The 25,229-nt window shown below is 47.6% G+C and overlaps 1 protein-coding gene across 2 annotated transcripts in view; it reads left to right on the forward strand.

Annotated features, from left to right (window-relative positions):
• The first annotated feature begins 5,453 nt into the window (after positions 1-5,453).
• LOC135055418 (ADP-ribosylation factor 1-like) overlaps positions 5,454-25,229 on the forward strand; it is a 121,701-nt gene continuing 101,925 nt past the window's right edge. Inside the window, exon 1 of one of the 2 annotated variants that reach the window (XM_063959460.1) lies at positions 5,454-5,572. The gene's annotated coding sequence lies outside the window, so the exon portion shown is untranslated. The remainder of the gene's footprint in view (positions 5,573-25,229) is intronic. The other variant, XM_063959461.1, reaches the window with a different exon arrangement.

Here is a 25,229-nt window from a genome sequence, read left to right on the forward strand (position 1 = left end):
CAATTCGCTAGTTCTCCCCCTAAGATCCTTCCATTTCCCATTAAGACCTTTGTAAGTATGTTGGGTCGAGTTAAGATGATTTCCATTGCATATGGTTATCTTCTCGCTAAACTCCATATAGACCCTTTGACACGTCTCCGTGGCAAATGGGAGGAGGATCTGGGCCGCATAACTGAAGAGAACTGGACCCTTGCTTTGGAAAATCCGAGCACGGTTACCAAATTCATTAGGTATCAACAAATACAATACTTCCTTTTGCATAGAACATATATGACCCCGGTTAGACTGGCTAGATTCGGAGGGGGACGATCCGGTGACTGCCCTAAATGTGGGTTGGCTGCGGGTACTTTCTGGCACCTCATTTGGGACTGTCCGCTGTTGCGGGCCTTCTGGTCGGGGGTCAGGTCGATTCTGGGGAACACGGGACTGGAGGAAGCCATGCTTACTCCACAATTTTGTATCCTGGGGATGGGTTGCTCTGATTTCGTATCCAGTCCAGAAGGCCTCTATGCTCGTAATATATGTACCTTGGCAAAGGTGTGCATCGCGAGGCTATGGATGGCCCCCAAGGGCCCTTCGCTCCCTGCTCTTAAAGTACTAGTAAACGACACTGGTTTTAAGGAACGATACATTTACATGAAACATAATGCCTCTGCTAAATTTGAAAGAATTTGGTCCCCATGGATGGAATCCATATACTCCCTCCCAGACCCTGCAACTTAATGGCTGTAGGGATATTATTAGAACCTGGATTCGCTAATGTACGGTTGTTGTGATATAGGCTTCCCTCTCACCCGATGGGTTATGAGTGGGAAGATAGTTCTGTGCTCAGTTAGACAGGGTAAGGCTTAGAGTGTTAGTCTTTCCTTTGTGTCTCTTCCCTTTTTTCTTTTCTTTGAGGGTTTTCTTTTCGGTTGGGGTGTTTGTAAATGTTTTAAGGGAAAACAAACGAAAAAAAAAGTCTAATGAGGTTTCTTGTTTACATGATTGTACGGATTATGCAAGTTTATTGGTATAAATAACTGTGTGTACATACGCGCTCCTGAGCCTTTGACATAGTAAGATGATATGCCGAAAGTGAATACTGTTTTTTTTCCAGTGATGCCATGTCATACTGTACATGTTATGTTCCTGTTATGCATTTTCTGTGTACAAACTGTTCTCCTTCGAAATAAAAAATACTCTATTTAAAAAAACAAAACAGGAACCGCCCCTCAGGATCTATCCATTCATCCTTGATCTCATAATGTAAAGATTTACTAAATAAAAGCAATACTCCCCTTGTCTTAGTAGTGTAAGAGGCACTCCTGAAGTCACTAACCCAAGTATCCCTAAGTCTGTTAGGGTCGGTAATGCGCCAGTGTGTCTCTTGTAAGAATACAACATCTGGATGAAACCTTTTAAGATGACCCAAAATTTTCTTTCTCTTAACCGGTGTTTTCAATCCTTCCACGTTCCAAGAGACTAGCTTAAGAGAAGTCCTTGAACTATCTACAGGAACGTCAGTAACAACTGATCACGACATTATCCAATGCCCAGTCTGGTGGAACATGGAAGGATAAGCCACATCAAAGCGTCCAACCACTTGTCCCAGCGAGAGGGGGGGGGGGGGACACTAATGCTAAATAGCAAGCAAAGGTGCTGTTTACAATTGAAAAGACTAAAATGTACCATCATACGAGAACCACAGAATAATATAACATTTGCCACCTGTCAAAGCATTTTTAAAATTTCTGAACCCAGTGGGAAGGTTTCAAAACCCATCGAAGTTCAACACGAACATTAATACGAATAGAAAAAGAAGAGAAAGAGAGAACTGGCAGAGAAAATAGAAAAGCGCCATCCCACCATCCCCACGGCTGCAACGAAGAAGGAAAAATCTCTTGCAACAGTAACAACAATACAAGCAACATATATAAATCAAACAGTGTGTCACTCATTAGAAAAGCAAAAAGAAGACATGGTAGAACGATACTTAGGCCATGGACAGTCAATCCGCATCATCCATGCGGGAATCAGACGAAAGTGAAGATAAAGATTTGAGAAAGTTCAGAGCAACATCAGGAGTGTCAAAATAATGCAGATTACCAGCATGGAAGATTCTCAATTTCGCAGGGTATAGGAGTGCAAATCGGATATTTCTGGAGAAAAGTTCCTTGCATACCGGAGAAAATTCCCTTAGTTGCGATGAAACCTGAAAGAGGAGAAGCTTGGAGTCCTCAAAATTCAAGTCTGAGAGTTTACGGTAGGCCTCCATAATTTTCACCTTGTCCAGGTAATTCAATAACTTGAAGATCACTGGTCGAGGGCGAGTTTGGGAGGACTGTCTGTCGGGGCCAATACGGTGGGCCCTTTCCACCATATAGGACGTGGGCGAGGGAGGGAGGCCCAGAGTGGTAGGAAGCCAGCGAGAGACCAAGTCCAATAAATCTTTTGGTCGAACAGATTCTGGAAGGCCGATGAGGCGCAAATTATTGCGCATTTGCGATTTTCCAAATCTTCAATCTTGACGGTTAAGGCCGCAAAAATGGTGTCGTGTGTTTGCAATTGCGACTTGACCTCGAGCTGGTCATCCTCCAGGGTGGAAATATAGTCTTCAGCTTCCACTAAACGTTGAGTGTGTTGTGTTATTTGAGCAGCAGCCGATTAATGGCCTCCATCAACGGTGCTAGTTTCGCATCCAATAGGGGCGAGATAATGTCCGAGATTTCCTTGGCCCTCTGAATGGAAGACGGACTGAAACGATCAGCTGCGGTCAACATATCCACGGAGTTTCCTCTACCAGGCGAGGTGGGGGGATTGTGAATGAGCAGGACTATGATCTTTTTTCTTTAGCTGTTGTTTTATTTTTATTTTGGGAGTTTTTGGATGTCCGTGGCGTTTTAGCCACACACTTCTCCATGGTTAGTGGTTATTTAAGCATGACCCACTAAGGAAGAGAGAGGGAACGTTCCAGATATGGATGTGGCGGAGTGAGAGAGTGACACTTTAAGAGAACGGTAGATGTTATATAGGCTGTTGGTGAGGAGAGGAGCCAAGGAGGTGAAAGCCTTCCACCTCCAAGCAGTATGACCCAGGTAAGGCAGGGATATGCAGATAAGGTGCTGTGCAGCTCCCCGTGGAGTGGTGGTGATATGCCAGCGAGGGATGGAGGAGAGGGGGGGGGGGGAGGCAGTGCCGTCAGATGCAGCCGTCTCTATAACCCTGTCACCGGATGCTGCAGCCTTCAGTTGGATACTGTCAGCGTCGGGGCACAAGGGGCTCTGGAGCTGGAGAGTCCCGTTCAGACAGTAGGGGGGGGGGGGGGGGAGGAGAACCCTCTATCCCCAGTCACTGACGGTGGTGCAGCAGGCAGCGTCCAGCGCAGTACCTGTGAGCCCAGTGTATCCCCTTCTCCAGGCATAGTTGGAAGTGCGGGTGACAGCCGTCACGTGCCGCACTCAGTGTGAAGCACCGCCGGGTAGTTCCTGAAGCCGAGTCTGCGTAAGGCGCGGGAGAGAGGGGAGCGGTCCGCTGGATGGTTTGCAGCGGTATACGGGAGCCCGTCAGTGTTCCCTCAGGAAGCCTGAACCCTGACACAGCCGGGATCCAAAATGGCCACCGTCATGTAGTGCCCAAAGCGTGTGTGGGCTACGGCGGTGGTTATAGGGTAGGGGCGAGCCGGGAAATGGTTCCTCTTCGCCCCCCACTATCTCCGGGTCTTGTAGATGGGAGATCGGAACCCCAGTCCAGGTACGGACGGTGATAATGAGCAGCGAGGGCAGCCTGGAGGGATAGCTCAGTTTAAGATGCGGCCAGTCCGTTCGGCCCTCTCGCAGATGCACACTCTTAGCACTATGATGAAGTCACCTGGCCGCGGTACATGGGCCCGCATATTTGCGCAAATGTGTGCTAAGAACTTCAATTATACTCCATGTTAATTGTGAGGGCTTATTTCAATTATTTTTACTATAATTGTTCTTAGTGCTAAGAGTGTGCATCTGCATCTCTTCCTCCAGCATAGTATTAGAAGCCTCAGCATGATAGCACCTCTTGATATCTTTAGTAATAGGCTGTGTAATCCAGGTCCCCTCCCTTTTACACTTCGAGGACTGCCGGGCAATCAGATAACAACACTTGCCTCTGCCAGACGGCATTCCCAGAGATCCCACCCACCAGCAGTTGGAGGCGAGTCCAGCATGCATCAATGCAATCACTCCAGGCACCTCTCCTACTTAAGGTATTTGTACGAATGATTAAAAGAAAAAGATTAAAAGTGGTCTTGGAGGATGTGAGATAGCAGCCTGTGGGGTGACAGAGAAGTTTGCATAGTAGCTGGGCTCCGCCGGCTGTTGTATTTCCCGACAGAACTAGATAGGTGTACCCTTCTAGGCGACGGCCCCGTTAGGCCATGCCTACGAGAAACCTTATTTGAAAATGCATGTAGCCATAGGAATCACTGACATTCAAGGAGAGTTTGGTTGTATCATTGTGTTATTCAAAGTACTTGATGTACAATTGTATTGTTAATCCCTCTGCCAATATGGCACATACCCTCCAACTGTACCTTTTTAATAGGTACAGTACCTTTTTTTCATGGTCTGTACCGATTTTTGGCTCTCCAAACTTCCATTGAAGTATAGGAAAAGGGGCGTGGCCACGCCCCCCCCCCCCTTTACCAGTGGTCACGCCCCCTTTTCGGATTTGTACCGATTTTTCTGTGTAAAATATTGGAGGGTATGGTTCTGCAATACGTCTCTCTTCAGCTCTTGGGTATCTACAATAGTGCCCTGCAAGACCCACTTATTTTAAACTACAAGTCCCAAAATGCCTTGGGCGTGTGCCACAACAACTAACAGTCACAGACTTCCTGCCTCATATTAACATTAAGCCTCCAGTTCAAGTTAAATATAGTACGCGGCCTGCTTCCTGCTTATATACTCTTGGTGCTAGGCCTCGCCCAGACCGTCTATCAAACGAATCTCAACTCCATTGGTCGCCAGATCGGGCGGTCCCAGCTTCCCTAATGACAACGTTAGCTATGACTGGTCTAAACGTTCCACCTAGTGACGCTGGAGGGCGGCCATCTTGCTATACCCACCTTTTCAATAAGAAATACTCTGTAACCATGGAGATGCTGCGATAGCTTACTACGTTTGCATAACACCAATGTTAGTGCACATCACGAAACACACTGAAAATATAGACATCTAAAGCGGCACATCACTGCCTTCTATGTTACGGTAACAGAGGTGCACGAAACACATGGTCACTTCCCGGCTGCGCATAAACAACCTTTACAGAGTATCAACATGGCCGCACTCTCGCTTCCGCATTCATAGCAGCGGCTGAACGTGTATGACGCTTCACTCCGTGGTTGGCCACCGTACTCCCACGTGATTGGTGCACGCCTAACTGTGTCGGAAAGCGGTGCTGTGATTGGTTGGCGCAGATGTCTGCGCACGCAGCAGTACCCCCCGGCTCTCTCCTTTCGGTGACGTGAGCAACCGCCGCCATTTCGTGTGACCGAGCAGCAGCAGCAGAAGCAAGACAGAGGCGGCGGGAGGAGGAAGTCGGAGAAGGAAAGACGGTGGTGAGAGCGGTTCATTTAGCCTGCGTGTGCGTTGTGTGGTCTGTCAGCTGTGGGGATACCGTGGGGCTACCTCAGATGTTGGGCTCCTGTCACACACTCATTGGGTGCTGTCTGCACTCTTCTGAGTGTACCTTTGTGTCATGCTTACCTCCAGCACATTGTAACCCTGTGTACTATGCTTTAGTAATCGTAGGGAATGACTCTGTTCTGCGTGCCAGCAGTTTGTAGATTTATTAAGGCCTTTACTTACCTGTCAGTACTGACCATCCCCCACACCCTACGAGGAAGTCTCATCCTACCTTAACTCCAGTGAGCTGTGTAAAACAAGTGGAACAGCTCCTGTTGTCATAGTCTATTTACTCTATTACATTATTGTGTGAAAGAGGTGACAGGTTCTCCTGATAACAATGGCATTTCCATAGACCACGAGTTGTGAAATCCTGATGCACACCTCCCTTCCCAAGGGAGTATGTCACGCGTGTATTTAGCAGTAGTGTGCAAATATACAGTAAGGCTTGGGCCACACATAGCGGCCAAGTGGGACCCGCTTGGGCGCTATATGTGGCCTGAGCCTAATTCATAGCAAGCAGCTAGATGTAGATCTCCTGCAAGTGAAGTCGTGAAAGCAAATCTATTTGTGCATTACTAGTGCATAATCCCACTGAACTTTCAAGTGTTGATTAAAGTTTGTAAGGCATTGGCCTAGCTATATGCACATACAGTGGCAGACATAATCTGATCATGAGAATTGCCTAGTGATTTTGTATAATTATACGTTTATGCTGCAGTAATACAAGTAAATTGAGTAGTTAATGAATTCTTGATTAGGGAAGGGCAGGACAAATCTCATAAGAACGCTAGCCATTGTACCTACAAAATAATTGCTGGTGCTTAAAGCTCGCCATACACCTAAAAATGTATTGTCCGATCTGGCTGGTTGGAACGAAAATTTGGTAATGGATGGGAGCAAATGACAATTGACCATTTGCTCTGAAATGCCGGAAAACTGTCAAAAACGATTGTTCAGACAAATTGTTTAAATCAAATGGATTTAACCAATTTGACTAGTTTTTGTCTGTTTAGTGTTTGGGAGCAAATGGTCAATTTTTCATTTGCTCTCATCCATTACCAGATTTTGGTCCACCCAGCCAGATCGGACAATACATCTTTAGGGGTATGGCCAGCTTGAGTCCTTTCTGTTGAGATGAATCCATGCATATATTTTCAAAGCTTCAGTGGCTCCTTTATTTGACTACTTTGGCACTAAGTAGTAATACCCTGTTTTGACCACTTTTGAATTAAGTGGCAATTAGATAGGGTGTGGTATATTAAGTCAATGTTCAAGATGCAGACACCAGAATGGCAACATGACTATATACCATCCGATAATGTAAAATATTTAGAATAGCTGACCATAGTCCCCATTGGTGGGATATCCTTGCTCAGCTGTGTTTGCTGGGAGCACAAAACACTGTATTTTGCAGATTTATATTTTACTTGCAGTGAATGGGGTCCTGATTATTGCATTGGGTATGGTATGCCAGTGGCCGGGATCCTGTCTGCCAGAGTGCCGACGGGGGCGAGCGCAATGGAGCCCCCTGCGGGCTTGGTGGGTCGCTGCGCTCGTCACAGGTTTTATTCCCACTCTACCGGTGTTGTGGAAAGCCACTGTGAGCCGGGATTCCTTCTGTTGTCATTGTCAGTGGTCCGGATTCCGCCGTATCCAGACTGCAGGGATCCCGACAGCCATCAATGTAACCACATCCCCTGATTATCAAGTCCTTGGGCAAGATTTAGAAACTACCATATTTTTAATGGTATCGGGAAATGAGCTATATAGTTCACTATATCGCTGCGTGTGTACCCACCTTTAGTGTTAAAGTAATTTTGCTTATTAATGTTATAGGTTTAATTTCCCCCCTGCAATCAAGCTTTATCTTTTAAACAGTAATCTCATTGTATAATACTTTAAAGGGGGGTACTCGCAGAGCGATATTCTAAGCAATCTGAGTAGATTGCTTAGAATTTCAGCATTATCGCTCCGTGTGTACCCCCTACAGCGATGCGCAGACCCGTGCATCGCTATCGCTGCTGCTAGATTGACCTGCATGCAGGCCGCTGGGTGGAGTGAGCGCCCCCCCCCCCCGTCTCCCCCCGCACGCTCAGCACAGATCGCGCTGTGCTGAGCGGCGGGAGAGATGTGTGCTGAGCGGTTCGCTCAGCACACATCTCTCCTGCATCGGCCCATCTATATGGGCCTTTATAGTGTTCAAAAGATAAAGCTTGGTCAGGTGCTGACATGTGGGAAATTAAACCTATAAAACTACTAAGTAAAAGGCTTTCGAATGCTAAGCCACTATTATAAAAAAATAAAAATAAAAAATAATCCAAGAATACAGTGAATTTATGACAGTTTAGTCGATATGTAATTGAGTTTTCCTTGTCAGTATACCTTGAAATGATTCTCCCTAATTGCTGACATCACTTAATTTTTGTGCATGAGCAGCTGCAGTAAAAGACTCTAGAGCTGCATAGTCTGTAGTCTCTAGAAGCACATTATATACGGAGATTTAGATCAGCATGGGCTTCCTGCTGGAAGATCTGTCTGCTAATCACGCTCTGGACTGGCAGTCCCAGAGGGAGGGATATGCCCCTAGGATCGGGATACATTGGGAACATTTTTATCAGTATACAGTGGCAGCCCGGGTTTCAAGCCTCGTTACGGTGGCTTGAAACCCTGCTTACACCGCAGACTGGACCCGAGTTATTGCTGGGGCTTTCATCTGCTGGCGCTTGGAGATGGCATCCTCTCCATAGGTTCGGGTCCAGCCCTGCTTGCTACCTGGGTTGGATTTTACTCACAGCACATGAGTTTTTGAGCATTAAAACAATCTTGATAATTCAGGGTACACACTACTAAATTATCTGTTCCTACCTGAATATTTTATGTACTAAAGATTGTAAAAGTAACGTTTTTAAATGAACCATGTCAGACAGATTATGTAAAAGAAGATATGCAATACTCCAGCGCACCCCCTCTTCAGCATGTTTACTTAAACACCGAAAGTGAACGGTAATAAAACATGAGGTGCAATGCCATACACCAATGTAACAAAAAGTTAATCACCATTTAAAGTGTCCTTTATTTATGAGAAGTCCCATGTAGAGAGCCCTTCTGACTACCCCTTTTCCACTAGCTCAAAAAACACGGGTTAATGCACGGGGGCGCGCATTTACCCGTGTTTTTTGCAAGTGGAAAAGGGTCCCCCGTCCCCCCCCCTGCAAAAACCCGGATCAAGTGACCCGTGAATCCTACCCAGCTATCTACCTGGGTAGGACACGGGAATGATCCGGGTAGGGTTGTAGTGTAAACGGGCTCCCGTTTGCACTGTATGGATGGGCAGCGCTGGGAGATCATGTGATCTCCCAGCGCCGCTCCTGCCGCGTCACTAGCAGCGTCACCATCCCGGCAATATGACTGCTGATGGGAAAGAGGCTGAGCACGGGTCGCAGCCGGGCAGCTCCCGTGTCAGGCTCACGACTGCGACCCGTGCTCGTAGGTGGAAAAGGGGTATAACCCCACAGAACTTTCCACAATAATAATGCGATGTATGGAATTATCTTCCTTTCCTTAAACAATGCATGTATGCTCCTCCCGTGTGCAAATTCAGCATGGGTGGGGAAGGCACAAGACAATCAAGCAGTAGTGCAGATACCTTTTAGTAGGTTATATATTTAATGCACTTAACAGCTCACTTTTTACCTGCTCAATCCGATTATTACACAATGCGTACACAGCACTCAGGGCCAATTATGGTTTAAAAACCTGCTCATTTGATTTGGCCTGCTGCACAACATTTGCCCATCCCAATGAGCAAATTATCGTGCACATTCTGTAGCATGTATATAATCTATTAAACCTGGCTCTGTATTTAAAACTTCGCTGGTGGTTACTGGGCATTCTCTGAGACCGGTATAGTATCCGGAACTGAAACCCTGCTATCTTCCTGTGTGCCATCTATCTGGGACATTGAATGGTGACCTGCATGTTCCTGTTGTGCCATTAAAGAGTGATTTCATGCTCTTAAAACACACACACGTATAATATTTAAACCGCCGTGGAGCTACAAGTTTCAGAATGGGCAGAGGTGTGAGAGCCACAGGTTGCCCCCCTGTTCAGCCTGATGTAACAGAAAGGTGAGTGTGTATAACTCCCAGCTCTGCTTACCATCAAATTTGCCCCATAATTACCTCCCCCCTTCCCCAGACCCACTGCTTACTCTGCACCCATAGCGAGAGTCCATATCCTCTAGGTGGAAAGGTCCGGAAAGTTGTGGAAACCACTGTGCAAGGAATCTCCCCCATGTTGGAGGTGGCTGGCGCACCAAGCTGCTTGGGGACCACACACTGCTCACTGTAACGTACTCCTCATTGTCAGGGTAACTGTACTCCCGGCATCAGTGACAGTGGTATCCATGGGACTCTGTCAGTGCTCAGGGTCTGCCTTTCTGAGGTAGGGGTGAAGCCTTCTGGGAGCGCGTGGAGCAATTGGGCTAGGGAGATGTGGCAGTGATTGAATGGGAGACAGTCTGAGGATTCCTATTGGCGCACTGAGACAGCGCGTCCTTTGGTACCCACTCATTTTTCAAAACCGGGTCTCTCACTTCCTGCGCATAAAAAGGCGGTATAGCGTGTAGTTTGCAGTCACTGGTCCCCTCAAAATTGTACTACCACTTAGGTTGCCCCATTCCTGCAGCATTTTCTCTTTCTCTAACGTCCTAGAGGATGCTGGGACTCCGTAAGGACCATGGGGATAGATGGGCTCCGCAGGAGACATGGGCACTTTAAGAAAGACTTTGATTCTGGGTGTGCACTGGCTCCTCCCTCTATGCCCCTCCTCCAGACCTCAGTTTGATACTGTGCCCAGTGGAGACTGGGTGCATTTCAGGGAGCTCTCCTGAGTTTCCTGTAAAGAAAGTATTTTGGTTAGGTTTTTTATGTTCAGGGAGCCTGCTGGCAACAGACTCCCTGCATCGAGGGACTGAGGAGAGAGAAACAGACCCACCTCTCTGAGTTTCAGGGCTCTGTTTCTTAGGCTGCTGGACACCATTAGCTCCAGAGGGATCGGTACGCAGGTCTCGCCGTCCGTCCCAGAGCCGCGCCGCCGTCCTCCTCGCAGAGCCGGAAGATAGAAGCCGGGTGAGTATGAGAGGAAAAGACTTCAGAGGCGGCAGAAGACAGCTTGATCTTCATAGAGGTAACGCACAGCAGTGAAGCTGTGCGCCATTACTCCCATTCACCTCACACACATCGGTCACTGTAAGGGTGCAGGGCGCAAGGGGGGCGCCCTGGGCAGCAATATAAACCTCTCCTGTGGCAAATATACATATATACATGTACAGCTGGGCACTGTACATGTATATAAAGGGCCCCCGCCATGTTTTTCAAAATTTTGAGCGGGACAGAAGCCCGCCGCCTAGGGGGCGGGGCTTCTTCCTCAGCACTCACCAGCGCCATTTTTCTCCACAGCACCGCTGAGAGGAAGCTCCCCGGACTCTCCCCTGCTTGATACCACGGTGAAAGAGGGTTTTGAAGTAGAGGGGGGGCACATAATTGGCGCATATACATACTTGAAAAGCGCTACTGGGTAAACATTCTGTGTTTTTTCCTGGGTCATATAGCGCTGGGGTGTGTGCTGGCATACTCTCTCTCTGTCTCTCCAAAGGGCCTGGTGGGGAACCTGTCTTCAGAAAAGAGCTTCCCTGTGTGTGTGTGTGTGTGGTGTGTCGGTACGCGTGTGTCGACATGTCTGAGGTTGAAGGCTCACCTAAGGAGGAGGGAGAGTGTATGAATGTAAGGTCTCCATCGGCAGCGCCGACACCTGACTGGATGGATATGTGGAATGTTTTAAGTGCTAATGTTAATTTATTGCACAAAAGATTAGACAAAGCTGAAGCTAGGGTACAGTCAGGGAGTCAACTCATGTCTGTCCCAATGTCGCCGGGACCTTCGGGGTCTCAGAAGCGCCCACTATCCCAAATAGTAGACACAGATACCGACACGGATTCAGACTCCAGTGTCGACTACGATGATGCACAATTACAGCCATAAGTGGCTAAATGTATTCGATATATGATTATTGCAATAAAATATATTTTGCATATCACAGAGGAACCCCCTGTCCCTGACACGAGGGTACACCTGTATAAGGGAAAGAAACCTGAGGTCACCTTTCCCTCCTCACATGAGCTGAACGAATTATGCGAAAAAGCGTGGGAAACTCCAGACTAAAAACTGCAGATTCCCAAAAGGATTCTTATAGCGTATCCTTTCCCGCCAAAGGACAATACGGTGGGAATCCTCCCCAAGGGTAGACAAGGCTTTGACACGCTTATCAAAAAAGATAGCGCTCCCATCCCAAGATACGGCTACCCTCAAGGATCCTGCTGACCGTAAGCAGGAGGTTACCTTGAAGTCCATTTACACACATTCTGGTACTTTACTCAGACCGGCAATTGCGTCGGCCTGGGTTTGTAGTGCTGTAGCAGCATGGACAGATTCCTTATCAGCAGATATTGAGACCCTTGATAAGGATACCATTTTAATGACCCTAGGGCATATAAAAGATGCTGTCTTAGATACTAGGGATGCTCAAAGACATTAGTTTACTGGGTTCCAGAATAAACGCTATGTCTATTTCTGCTAGGCGAGTCTTATGGACCCGACAGTGGTCAGGTGGTGCCGACTCAAAGAGGCATATGGAGTTTTTGCCTTACAAGGGTGAGTAATTGTTTGGAGAAGGCCTCTCTGACCTCGTCTCCACAGCTACGGCAGGTAAATCGAATTTTTTGCCTTATATTCCCTCACAATCTAAGAAAGCGCCTCATTATCAAATGCAGTCCTTTCGTTCAAATAAAAGCAAAAGAGTACGTGGATCGTCCTTTCTTGCCAGAGGTAAGGGCAGAGGGAAAAAGCTGCACAACACAGCTAGTTCCCTGGAACAGAAGTCCTCCCCGACCTCTGCAAAATCCACCGCATGACGCTGGGGCTCCCCTGAGGGAGTCCGCTCCAGTGGGGGCACGTCTTCGACTTTTCAGCCACATCTGGGTTCACTCACAGGTGGATCCCTGGGCAATAGAAATTGTTTCCCAGTGATACAAGCTGGAATTCGAAGAGGTGCCTCCTCGCCTGTTTTTCAAATCGGCGCTACCGACTTCTCCCCTGGAAAGGGAGATAGTGTTACATGCGATTCACAAATTGTGTCTTCAACAAGTGGTGGTCGCGGTTCCCCTGCTTCAAAGAGGGAAGGGGTACTACTCAACTCTATTTGTGGTCCCGAAACCGGACGGTTCGGTCAGACCCATTTTGAATTTAAAATCCCTGAACCTTTACTTAAAACTGTTTAAAATCAAAATGGAATCGCTCAGAGCGGTCATCGCCAGCCTGGAAGGGGGGAATTTTATGGTATCTCTGGACATAAAGGGATGCATACCTGCATGTTCCCATATATCCTCCTCATCAGGCGTACCTGAGATTTGCGGTACAGGATTGTCATTACCAATTTCAGACGTTGCCGTTTGGGCTTTCCACGGCCCCGAGAATTTTCACTAAGGTAATGGCGGAAATGATGGTGCTCCTGCGCAAGCAGGGTGTCACAATTATCCCGTACTTGGACGATCTCCTCATAAAAGCGAGATCACGGGAGAAGTTGCTGAACAGCGTATCACTTTCACTGAAGCTGTTACAGCGACACGGCTGGATTCTCAATATTCCAAAGTCGCAGCTGAATCCTACGACTCGTCTGCCCTTCTTGGGCATGATTCTGGACACAGACCAGAAAAGGGTTTTTCTTCCGATAGAAAAAGCGCAGGAACTCATGACTCTAGTCAAGAACCTGTTGATGCCAAAACAAGTGTCAGTACATCATTGCACTCAAGTCCTGGGAAAAATGGTGGCGACGTACGAAGCCATTCCCTTCGGCAGGTTCCATGCAAGGACTTTCCAATGGGACCTATTGGACAAATGGTCCGGGTCACATCTGCAAATGCATCAGCGGATCAGGGTATCTCTCCTGTGGTGGCTGCAGAGTGCTCACCTTCTAGAGGGCCGCAGGTTCGGCATTCAGGATTGGATCCTGGTGACCACGGACGCGAGCCTCAGAGGTTGGGGAGCAGTCACACAGGGAAGAAATTTCCAAGGCCTTTGGTCAAGTTAAGAGACTTGTCTTCACATCAACATCCTGGAACTAAGGGCCATATACAACGCCCTACCTCAAGCGGAGACCTTACTTCACGACCGACCAGTTCTGATCCAGTCAGACAACGTCACCGCAGTAGCTCATGTAAACCACCAGGGCGGCACAAGGAGCAGAGAGGCGATGGCGGAAGCCACCAGAATTCTTCGCTGGGCGGAGAATCATGTAAGCGCACTGTCAGCAGTGTTCATTCCGGGAGTGGACAACTGGGAAGCAGACTTCCTCAGCAGACACGACCTGCGTCCGGGAGTGTGGGGACTTCATCAGGAAGTCTTCGCACAGATTGCAAGTTGGTGGGGACTGCCCCAAATAGACATGATGGCGTCCCGTCTCAACAAAAAGCTACAAAGGTATTGCGCTAGGTCAAGAGATCCTCAGGCGGTAGCTGTGGACGCCCTAGTGACACCGTGGGTGTTCCAGTCGGTCTATGTATTTCCTCCTCTTCCTCTCATACCCAAGGTGTTGCGAATAATAAGAAAAAGAGGAGTGAGAACAATACTCATTGTTCCGGATTGGCCACGAAGGACCTGGTATCCGGATCTGCAGGAAATGCTCACAGAAGATCCGTGGCCTCTTCCTCTAAAACAGGACCGGTTGCAACAGGGTCCCTGTCTGTTCCAAGACTTACCGCGGCTGCGTTTGACGGCATGGAGGTTGATCGCCGGATCCTAGCGGAAAAGGGTATTCCGGAGAAGGTCATTCCTACGCTAATAAAGGCTAGGAAGGACGTGACCTCTAAACATTATCACCGAATATGGCGAAAATATGTTTCTTGGTGTGAGGCCAGGAATGCTCCTACGGAAGAATTCCATCTAGGCCGTTTTCTTCACTTCCTACAAACTGGAGTGAATTTGGGTCTAAAATTAGGCTCCATTAAAGTTCAGATTTCGGCCTTATCCATTTTCTTTCAAAAGGAATTGGCCTCTCTACCTGAAGTACAGACTTTTGTGAAGGGAGTACTGCATATGCAGCCTCCTTTTGTACCTCCGGTGGCGCCTTGGGACCTTAACGTGGTGTTAAGTTTCTTTAAGTCACACTGGTTTGAACCACTTAAAACGGTGGAGTTAAAATATCTCACTTGGAAGGTGGTCATGTTGTTAGCCTTGGCTTCGGCTAGGCGAGTTTCGGAATTAGCAGCTTTATCACATAAAAGCCCCTATCTGGTTTTCCATATGGATAGAGCGGAATTGCGGACCCGTCCTCAATTCCTACCTAAGGTGGTCTCATCCTTTCATATGAACCAACCTATTGTCGTGCCTGTGGCTACACGTGACTTGGAGGATTCCGAGTCCCTTGATGTGGTCAGGGCTTTGAAAATTTACGTGGCCAGAACGGCTAGGATCAGAAAAACAGAAGCACTGTTTGTCCTGTATGCAGCCAACAAGGTCGGCGGCCCTGCTTTAAAGCAGACTATTGCTCGCTGGATCTGTAACACGATTCAGCAGGCGCATTCTACGGCAGGATTGTCGTTACCAAAATCGGTTAAGGCCCATTCCACTAGGAAGGTGGGCTCGTCTTGGGCGGCCTCGGCACTACAGCTGTGCCGAGCTGCTACTTGGTCGGGTTCAAATACCTTTGCAAAGTTCTATAAGTTTGATACCCTGGCTGAGGAGGACCTCATGTTTGCTCAATCGGTGCTGCAGAGTCATCCGCACTCTCCCGCCCGTTTGGGAGCTTTGGTATAATCCCCATGGTCCTTACGGAGTCCCAGCATCCTCTAGGACGTAAGAGAAAATAAGATTTTAAACCTACCGGTAAATCTTTTTCTCGTAGTCCGTACAGGATGCTGGGCGCTCGTCCCAAGTGCGGACTTCTTCTGCAAGACTTGTATATAGTTTTGCTTACATAAGGGTTATGTTATAGTTTTCATCGGTTTTGGACTGATGCTATGTTGTTTTTCATACTGTTAACTGGTTAGTATATCACAAGTTATACGGTGTGATTGGTGTGGCTGGTATGAATCTTGCCCTTGGATTAACAAAAATCCTTTCCTCGTACTGTCAGTCTCCTCTGGGCACAGTTTCTCTATCTGAGGTCTGGAGGAGGGGCATAGAGGGAGGAGCCAGTGCACACCCAGATCCAAAGTCTTTCTTAAAGTGCCCATGTCTCCTGCGGAGCCCGTCTATCCCTATGGTCCTTACAGAGTCCCAGCATCCTCTACGGACTACGAGAAAAAGATTTACCGGTAGGTTTAAAATCTAATTTTCCCTCACTTATTGGTTCTCTAGATTTTGCAGTCATATAAAGTTAATTAAGAAAATTAACATGATGGTACTATATTATCGGAGTATAGCTGAGCTCTGAGTAGATGGATCGACCACCCTAGTAAAATAATATTTCTACTGCGGGGTACACTGGGCTCCACAGGGAATGCCATTGGGGGTGTAGAGTAGGATCTTGATCCGAGGCACCAACAGGCTCAGAGCTTTGACCTTCTTCCCAAGATGCATAGTGCTGCTGCCTCTATAACCCCGCCTCCGTGCACAGGAGCTCAGTTTTGTAGTTGGTGCCATGCAGTAAGTAGGCATACAACAGGTGGGCTGCTACAGCAGCCCTGAGAAGAGCTTTTTAAGCGACGATAGAAGACTTCAAGGACTGCAGCAGTGATAGATGTCAGTCTGACATCTCCTGCTGCAGCTCCATCACCTCCCCCAGCGGCGCTGTATAATCCCGCGCCCTGGTTGCCGGGTACTTACAGCGGAGGCTCCGGTTTGCTCACCGTTAGTCACACACTCGACGAAGTTCTCCTGGATCGCGTGGCCGCACTCATGGAGGAGGTAAGTTGGTCCCCGCTGAAATTGCGTGCTGGCGTGGACACTGTGGTCAAGCAGGGACTCCACTAAACCACCAGGGCAAGGGCACAGGTCGGTTTTAACCTCCTAAAAAAACGTGTTTATTACAGCCCATAGTACCAGTGGCATGGTCCAGCAGGGGGATAAGGCTTGGACCTGTAGCCTCAGGGCACCATTTACAGTAATGTTCCTGCCCTGGAGCTGCATATATCTCTCCCTCACTCCCAATCAGTGTGTGGGCGCCATTACACAGAGCAGCACTGTTCCTGGGACTGTTTGGGCAAATCCTCCTTTGTAAAGCCACCTGCACGTCAGCGCTGTGCATTTTACAAGACACTTAAGTATTCTACATGTCTGACTGACAGTGTTAGTTTAGAAACAGTGCATTTGGTCAGGGTTATGTAGTACAAGTACCATGTGATATACATCCAGTCTTTACTGTGCATTGATATATCTACTAACTATATAGCTATACTGAGTATTACTTTGTATTGCTAGTCCAGTGCAGTTTTATTGCATGTCATAATTTCTGCATTGTACATTGTGACTGTGTGTGCATGTAGCTGCTGTGTGACCTCCATTTCGTGTGTCTCACTCAGATTGCTATCCCTATATTCTATGACCTGAGGGGGCTCAGTGCATCACGTTTATTATCTGATATAGGTGTCTCACAATATATACTCCTGTCTTTTTCTTTGTGATTTTTTTTAGTCACCATATACCTCTTGAATTCCCTGTTTGTGGAGTACATAAGCTGCACAGGGGGTGCTTGTCAGGTATATTGCTGCTGATATTGTACTGTGTTGCCTAAGATTGTACTTTTAGCTATGTCGGCTACAGGGGGCAACAAAGCTGGAGCTGATCCCACAGTGTGTGGAGGTGACGCTGCAGGCGTGTTTGAGGAAAATTTGCCAGCAGAGATTTCAGGTTCTAGGGCCCCCCCCCAGTGGAATAGTGGCAACGAGGGTTCAAAATGACCCACAGTGGGCTACATTTTCTTCGTTATTAACTATGCCCCCTATGGGACCCCCTGTATCGGTACAACCGATCATGGTCCCTGCAGTTAATCTGCCCTGGGCGGATCAAATCTCCAATCAGTTACAGCAATTAAACCAGTTACTCATTAAAATGAAATCTGACTCTCGTCCGTCTAAGGGTGTGTACACACGGTGAGATCCCTGCTATGCTCGATTTTACATAGACACATAGAATTTGACGGCAGATAAGAACCACTTGGCCCATCTAGTCTGCCCCTTTTTTATTTTATCTTTTAGGCAATCTCAACCCTTTTTTAACCTGAATTCTTTGTAAGGATATTCATATGCCTGTCCCAAGCATGTTTAAATTGCCCTACAGTCTTAGCCTCTACCACCTCTGATGGGAGGCTATTCCACTTATCCACTACCCTTTCTGTGAAGTAATTTTTCCTTAAATTTCCCCTGAACCTCCCCTCTTCCAGTCTCAATGTATGCCCTCGAGTTCTAATACTTCTTTTCCTTTGAAGAATGTTTCCCTCCTGAACTTTGTTAAGACCCTTGATATATTTGAAAGTTTCTATCATGTCCCCCCTTTCCCTTCTCTCCTCCAAACTATACATGTTAAGATCTTTTAGCCTTTCCGGGTAAATTTTGTGATGTAGGCCATGCACCATTTTAGTTGCCCTTCTTTGTACACTCTCTAATGTATTTATATCCTTCTGGAGATAGGGTCTCCAGAACTGGACACAGTATTCCAGATGGGGCCGTACCAATGACCTATACAGTGGCGTTATCACTTCTTTTTTCCTGCTACGGATTCCTCTCCCTATGCAACCAAGCATCTGACTTGCCTTTCTCATTGCTTTGTTGCATTGCTTTCCTGCCTTCAAGTCACTTGAAATAGTGACTCCTAAATCTTTCATCCTCGGTAGTTTCCATTATAGTACCCTTGATACTATATTTAGCCTTTGGGTTTTTGAGACCCAAGTGCATGATTTTGCATTTTTTAGCATTAAACTGTGGTTGCCACATTCTTGACCATTTCTCAAGCCTACCTAGGTCATTAATCATTTGTTTTACCCCTCCCGGTGTGTCTACCCTGTTGCATATCTTTGTATCATCTGCAAAAAGGCATATTTTCCTTTCCATACCATCTGCAATGTCACCAACAAAGATATTAAAGAGAACTGGACCAAGTACAGATCCCTGGGGTACTCCACTGGTAACATTTCCTTCCATAGATTGCACTCCATTAACTACGACTGTCTGTTTCCTATCCTGCAACCAGGTTCTTATCCATTTAACGGATTTATAATCCACCCCCAGGCTTTCAAGTTTATTTAGCAGTCTGCGATGTGGGACAGTGTCAAATGCCTTACTAAAGTCTAGATATGCTACATCTACAGCTCCCCCTTGATCTATTATTTTAATCAGAGTCAAAAAAGTCAATAAGATTTGTTTGGCATGATCTCCCACCAGTAAATCCATGCTGTTTTGGATCCTGTAAGTGGTTTGATTTAAGATATTCCACTATTCTTTCTTTTAATAGTTTTTCCATTACTTTCCCTACTACTGATGTAAGGCTTACTGGTCTGTAGTTACTTGCTTCTTCCTTGCTTCCACTTTTGTGCAGTGGAACTACATTTGCTCTTTTCTCTGACGTCCTAGTGGATGCTGGGAACTCCTCCGTAAGGACCATTGGGAATAGCGGGCTCCGAAGGAGGCTGGGCACTCTAGAAAGATTTATGACTACCTGGTGTGCACTGGCTCCTCCCACTATGACCCTCCTCCAAGCCTCAGTTAGATCTTGTGCCCGGCCGAGGTTGGATGCACACTAGGGGCTCTCCTGAGCCCTTAGAAAGAAAGTATAGATTTAGGTTTTTTATTTTCAGTGAGACCTGCTGGCAACAGGCTCACTGCAGCGAGGGACTAAGGGGAGAAGAAGCGAACTCGCCTGCTTGCAGCCGGATTGGGCTTCTTAGGCTACTGGACACCATTAGCTCCAGAGGGATCGACCGCAGGCCCAGTCCTTGGTGTTCGGTCCCGGAGCCGCGCCGCCGTCCCCCTTACAGAGCCAGAAGCAAGAAGAGGTCCGGAAAAACGGCGGCAGAAGACATCAGTCTTCACCAAGGTAGCGCACAGCACTGCAGCTGTGCGCCATTGCTCCTCATACACACTTCACACTCCGGTCACTGAGGGTGCAGGGCGCTTGGGGGGGGGGCACCCTGAGCAGCAATAAAAACACCTTGGCTGGCAAAAATACCACAATATATAGCCCCAGAGGCTATATATGTGGTAAATACCCCTGCCAGAATCCAGAAAAAAGCGGGAGAATAGGCCGCGGAAAAGGGGCGGAGCTATCTCCCTCAGACACACTGGCGCCATTTTCTCTTCACAGTGCAACTGGAAGATAGCTCCCCAGGCTCTCCCCTGTAGTTTTCAGGCTCAAAGGGTAAAAAAGAGAGGGGGGGCACTAAATTTAGGCGCAATATTGTATATACAAGCAGCTATGGGGGAAAATTCACTCAGTTATAGTGTTAATCCCCTCATTATATAGCGCTCTGGTGTGTGCTGGCATACTCTCTCTCTGTCTCCCCAAAGGGCTTTGTGGGTCCTGTCCTCAGTCAGAGCATTCCCTGTGTGTGTGCGGTGTGTCGGTACAGCTGTGTCGACATGTTTGAGGAGGAGGCTTATATAGGGACGGAGCAGATGCCGATAAATGTGATGTCGCCCCCTGTGGGGCCGACACCAGGGTGGATGGTTAAGGTAAAAGGTATTAACCGACAATGTCAACTCCTTACATAAAAGGGTGGATGACGTAACAGCTGTGGGACAGCCGGCTTCTCAGCTTGTGCCTACCCAGGCGTCTCAAAGGCCATCAGGGGCTCAAAAACGCCCGCTCATTCAGATGGCAGACACAGATGTCGACACGGAGTCTGACTCCAGTGTCGACAAGGTTGAGACATATACACAATCCACTAGGAACATCCGTGACTTGATCCCGGCAATAAAAATGTGTTACACATTTCTGACATTAACCTCTAAATATGGGGTTTTTATGTTTGGGGAGAAAAAGCAGGCAGTGTTTTGTTCCCCCATCAGATGAATGAATGAAGTGTGTGAAAAGCGTGGGTTCCCCCTGATAAGAAACTGGTAATTTCTAAAAAGTTACTGATGGCGTACCTTTTCCCGCCAGAGGATAAGTTACGCTGGGAGATATCCCCTAGGGTGGATAAGGCGCTCACACGGTTGTCAAAATAGGTGGCACTGCCGTTTTAGGAACGGCCACTTTGAAGGTACCTGTTGATAAAAAGCAGGAGGCTATCCTGAAGTCTGTATTTACACACTCAGGTACTAGACTGAAACCTGCAGAGCGTGCTGCTGCAGCGTGGTCGGTGACCCTGTCAAACATACTAGTTTGCTAACATGAGAACATATTAAAGACGTCGTCTTATATATGAGGGATGCACAGAGGGATATTTTGCCGGCTGGCATCCAAAATGAATGTAATGTCCATTCTGTCAGGAGGGTATTAGAGACCTGTCACTGGACAGGTGATGCTGACCTTAAAAGGCGCATAGAGATTCTGCCTTATAAGGGTGAGGAATTATTTGGGGATGGTCTCTGGGACCTCGTATCCGCAGCAACAGCTGGGAAGAAATATTTTTACCTCAGTTTTCCTCACAGACTAAGAAAGCACTGTATTATCAGGTACAGTCCTTTCGGCTTCAGAAAAGCAAGCGGGTCAAAGGCGCTTCCTTTCTGTACAAAGACAAGGGAAGAGGGAAAAAGCTGCACCAGTCAGCCTGTTCCCAGAATCCTAATTCTTCTCTCGCTTCCTCTGAGTCCACAGCATGACGCGGGGGCTCCACAGGTGTAGCCAGGTACGGTGGGGGGCCGTCTCAAAAGTTTCAGCGATCAGTGGGCTCGCTCACAGGTGGATCCCTGTTTCATTCAAGTAGTATTTCAGGGGTACAAGCTGGAATTCGAGATGTCTTCCTCCCGCCGTTTCCTCAAATATGCCTTGCCGACAACTCCCTCAGGCAGGGAGGCTGTGCTAGAGGCAATTAATAAGCTGTATTCCCAGCAGGTAATACTTAAGGTGCCCCTACTTCAACAAGGACGGGGTTACTATTCCACACGGTTGGGGTACCGAAACCGCATGGTTCGGTGTGACCCTTCTTTATATTTAAAATCCTTGAACACATGCATAAAAAAATTCAAGTTCAAGATGGAATCGCTCAGGGCGGTTATTGCAAGCCTGGACGAGGGGGATTACATGGTATCCCGGGACATCAAGGATGCTTACCTGCATGTCCATATTTACTATCCTCGTCAGGAGTACCTCAGATTTGTGGTACAGGATTACCATTACCAAGTCCAGACTCTGCCGTTTGGACTGTACATGGCACCGAGGGTGTTACCAAGGTAATGGCCGGAATGATGATACTCCTTCGAAAAAGGGGAGTTTTAATTATCCCGTACTTGGACAATCTCCTTATAAGGGCGAGGTCCAAGGAGCAGTTGCTAGTCGGGGTAGCACTATTTTGGAAAGTGCTACAACAGCACGGTTGGATTCTAAACAGTCCAGAGTCACAGCTGGTTCCTACGACACATCTACTGTTCCTGGGGATGGTTCTGGACACAGACCAGAAATAAGTGTTTCTCCCGGTGGAGAAAGCCAAGGAGCTGTCATCTCTAGTCAGAGACCTCCTGAAGCCAAAACAGTTATCGGTGCATCATTGCACGCGAGTCCTGGGGAAAATGTTAGCTTCCTACGAAGCAATCCCATTTGGCAGGTTCCATGCAAGAACTTTTCAGGGGGACCTGTTGGACAAGTGGTCCGGATCGCATCTTCAGATGCATTAGGCTGATAACCCTGTCTCCAAGGACCAGGGTATCTCTACTGTAGTGGCTGCAGAGTGCCCATCTTCAAGAGGGCCGCAGGTTCGACATACAGGACTAGGTCCTAGTGACCATGGATGCCAGCCTTTGAGGCTGGGGGGCAGTCACACAGGGAAGAAACTTCCAGTGACTTTGGTCAAGTCAGGTGACTTCCCTACATAAATATTCTGGAACAGAGGGCCATTTACAATGCCCTGAGTCAGGCAAGGCCTCTGCTTCAAAACCAGTCGCCCATGTAAACCAACAGGGCGGCACAGGAAGCAGGATGGCGATGGCAGAAGCCACAAGGATTCTCCGATGGGCGGAAAATCATGTGTTAGCACTGTCAGCAGTGTTCATTCCCGGAGTGGACAACTGGGAAGCAGATCTTCTCAGCAGACACGACTTCCACCCGAGAGTGTGGGGACTTCATCCAGAAGTCTTCCAAAGAATTGTACACCCGTTGGGAAAGGCCACAGGTGGACATGAAGGCGTCCCGCCTCAACAAAAAGCTATAAAAGATATTGCGCCAGGTCAAGGGACCTTCAGGCGATAGCTGTGGACGCTCTGGTAACACCGTGGGTGTACCAGTTGTTTTATGTGTCCCCCCCCCCCCCCCTCTGCCTCTCATACCAAAGGTACTGAGAATAATAAGAAAGCGAGGAGTAAGAACGATACTCGTGGTTCCGGATTGACCAAGAAGAGCCTGGTACCCAGAACTTCAAGAAAATGTATCAGAGGACCCATGGCCTCTGCCGCTCAGACAGGACCTGCTGCAGGAGGGGCCCTGTCTGTTCCAAGACTTACCGCGGCTACGTTTTGATGGCATGGCGGTTGAACGCCGGATCCTAAAGGAAAAGGGCATTCCGGAGGAAGTCATTCCTACGCTGATTCAAGCCAGGAAAGATGTAACTGCAAAACATTATCACCGCATATGGCGGAAATATGTTGCTTGGTGTGAGGCCAAAAAAGGCCCCAACAGAGGAATTTCAACTAGGTTGATTTCTGCATTTCCTACAAGCAGGAGTGTCTATGGGCCTAAAATTAGGCTCCATTAAGATACAGATCTCGGCTCCGTCGATTTTCTTCCAGAAAGCATTAGCTTCAGTACCTGAAGTTCAGACATTGTAAAAGGAGTGCTGCATATTCAGCCCCCGGTTGTGCCTCCAGTGGCACCTTGGGATCTCAACGTGGTGTTGAGTTTCTTAAAATCACATTGGTTTGAACCACTAAAAACCGTGGATCTAAAATATCTCACGTTGAAAGTGGTCATGTTATTGGCCTTGGTTTCGGCCAGGCGTGTATCAGAATTGGCGGCTTTGTCATATAAAAGTCCTTATCTGATTTTCCATATGGATAGGGCAGAATTGAGGACTCGTCCCCAGTTTCTCCCTAAGGTGGTATCAGCTTTTCACTTGAACCAACCTATTGTGGTGCCTGCGGCTACTAGGGACTTGGAGGATTCCAAGTTACTGGACGTAGTCAGGGCCTTGAAAAATTATGTTTCCAGGACGGCTAGAGTCAGGAAAATTGACTCGCTATTTATCCTGTATGCACCCAACATGCTGGGTGCTCCTGCTTCTAAGCAGACTATCGCTCGCTGGATCTGTGACATGATTCAGCAGGCGCATTCTGCGGCTGGACTGCCGCATCTTAAATCAGTGAAAGCCCATTCCACAGGGAAGGTGGGCTCATCTTGGGCGGCTGCCCGAGGGGTCTCGGCTTTACAACTTTGCCGAGCTGTTACTTGGTCAGGGGCAAACACGTTCGCAAAATTCTACAAAATTGATACCCTGGCTGAGGAGGACCTGGAGTTCTCTCATTCGGTGCTGCAGAGTCATCCGCACTCTCCCGCCCGTTTGGGAGCTTTGGTATAATCCCCATGGTCCTTACGGAGTTCCCAGCATCCACTAGGACGTCAGAGAAAATAAGATTTTACTCACCGGTAAATCTATTTCTCGTAGTCCGTAGTGGATGCTGGGCGCCCATCCCAAGTGCGGATTGTCTGCATTACTTGTATATATAGTTATTGCCTAACTAAAGGGTTATTGTTGAGCCATCTGTTGAGAGGCTCAGTTATATTCATACTGTTAACTGGGTATAGTATCACGAGTTATACGGTGTGATTGGTGTGGCTGGTAGGAGTCTTACCCGGGATTCAAAATCCTTCCTTATTATGTCAGCTCGTCCGGGCACAGTGTCCTAACTGAGGCTTGGAGGAGGGTCATAGTGGGAGGAGCCAGTGCACACCAGGTAGTCATAAATCTTTCTAGAGTGCCCAGCCTCCTTCGGAGCCCGCTATTCCCCATGGTCCTTACGGAGTTCCCAGCATCCACTACGGACTACGAGAAATAGATTTACCGGTGAGTAAAATCTTATTTTCCAATACTCTGGAATAGCACCTGTATTTAGTGACTGGTTAAATAATTCTGTTAAAGGTGTAACCAGCACATCTTTTAGCTCTTTGAGTATCCTTGGGTGTATCCCATCTGGTCCCATTGATTTATCCACTTTTAGTTTTGAAAGTTCTGTTAGGACCTTCTCCTCTGTAAATGTACTTTCATCTACCTTATTTTTATGAATGTCCTTGCAACTTAACTGTAGCCCCATCCCTTCTTCTGTAGTAAATAATGAGCAAAAATAATTATTTAGGTGATCTACTATTGCTTTGTCACCCTCCACCAAATGCTCACTCTCTGTCTTAAGTCTTATTATTCCTCCATTTGATTTTCTCCTTTCACTTATATACT

The sequence above is a fragment of the Pseudophryne corroboree genome, chromosome 3 (genome assembly GCF_028390025.1).
Source record: "Pseudophryne corroboree isolate aPseCor3 chromosome 3, aPseCor3.hap2, whole genome shotgun sequence".
In the NCBI taxonomy this organism is placed as follows: domain Eukaryota; kingdom Metazoa; phylum Chordata; class Amphibia; order Anura; family Myobatrachidae; genus Pseudophryne; species Pseudophryne corroboree.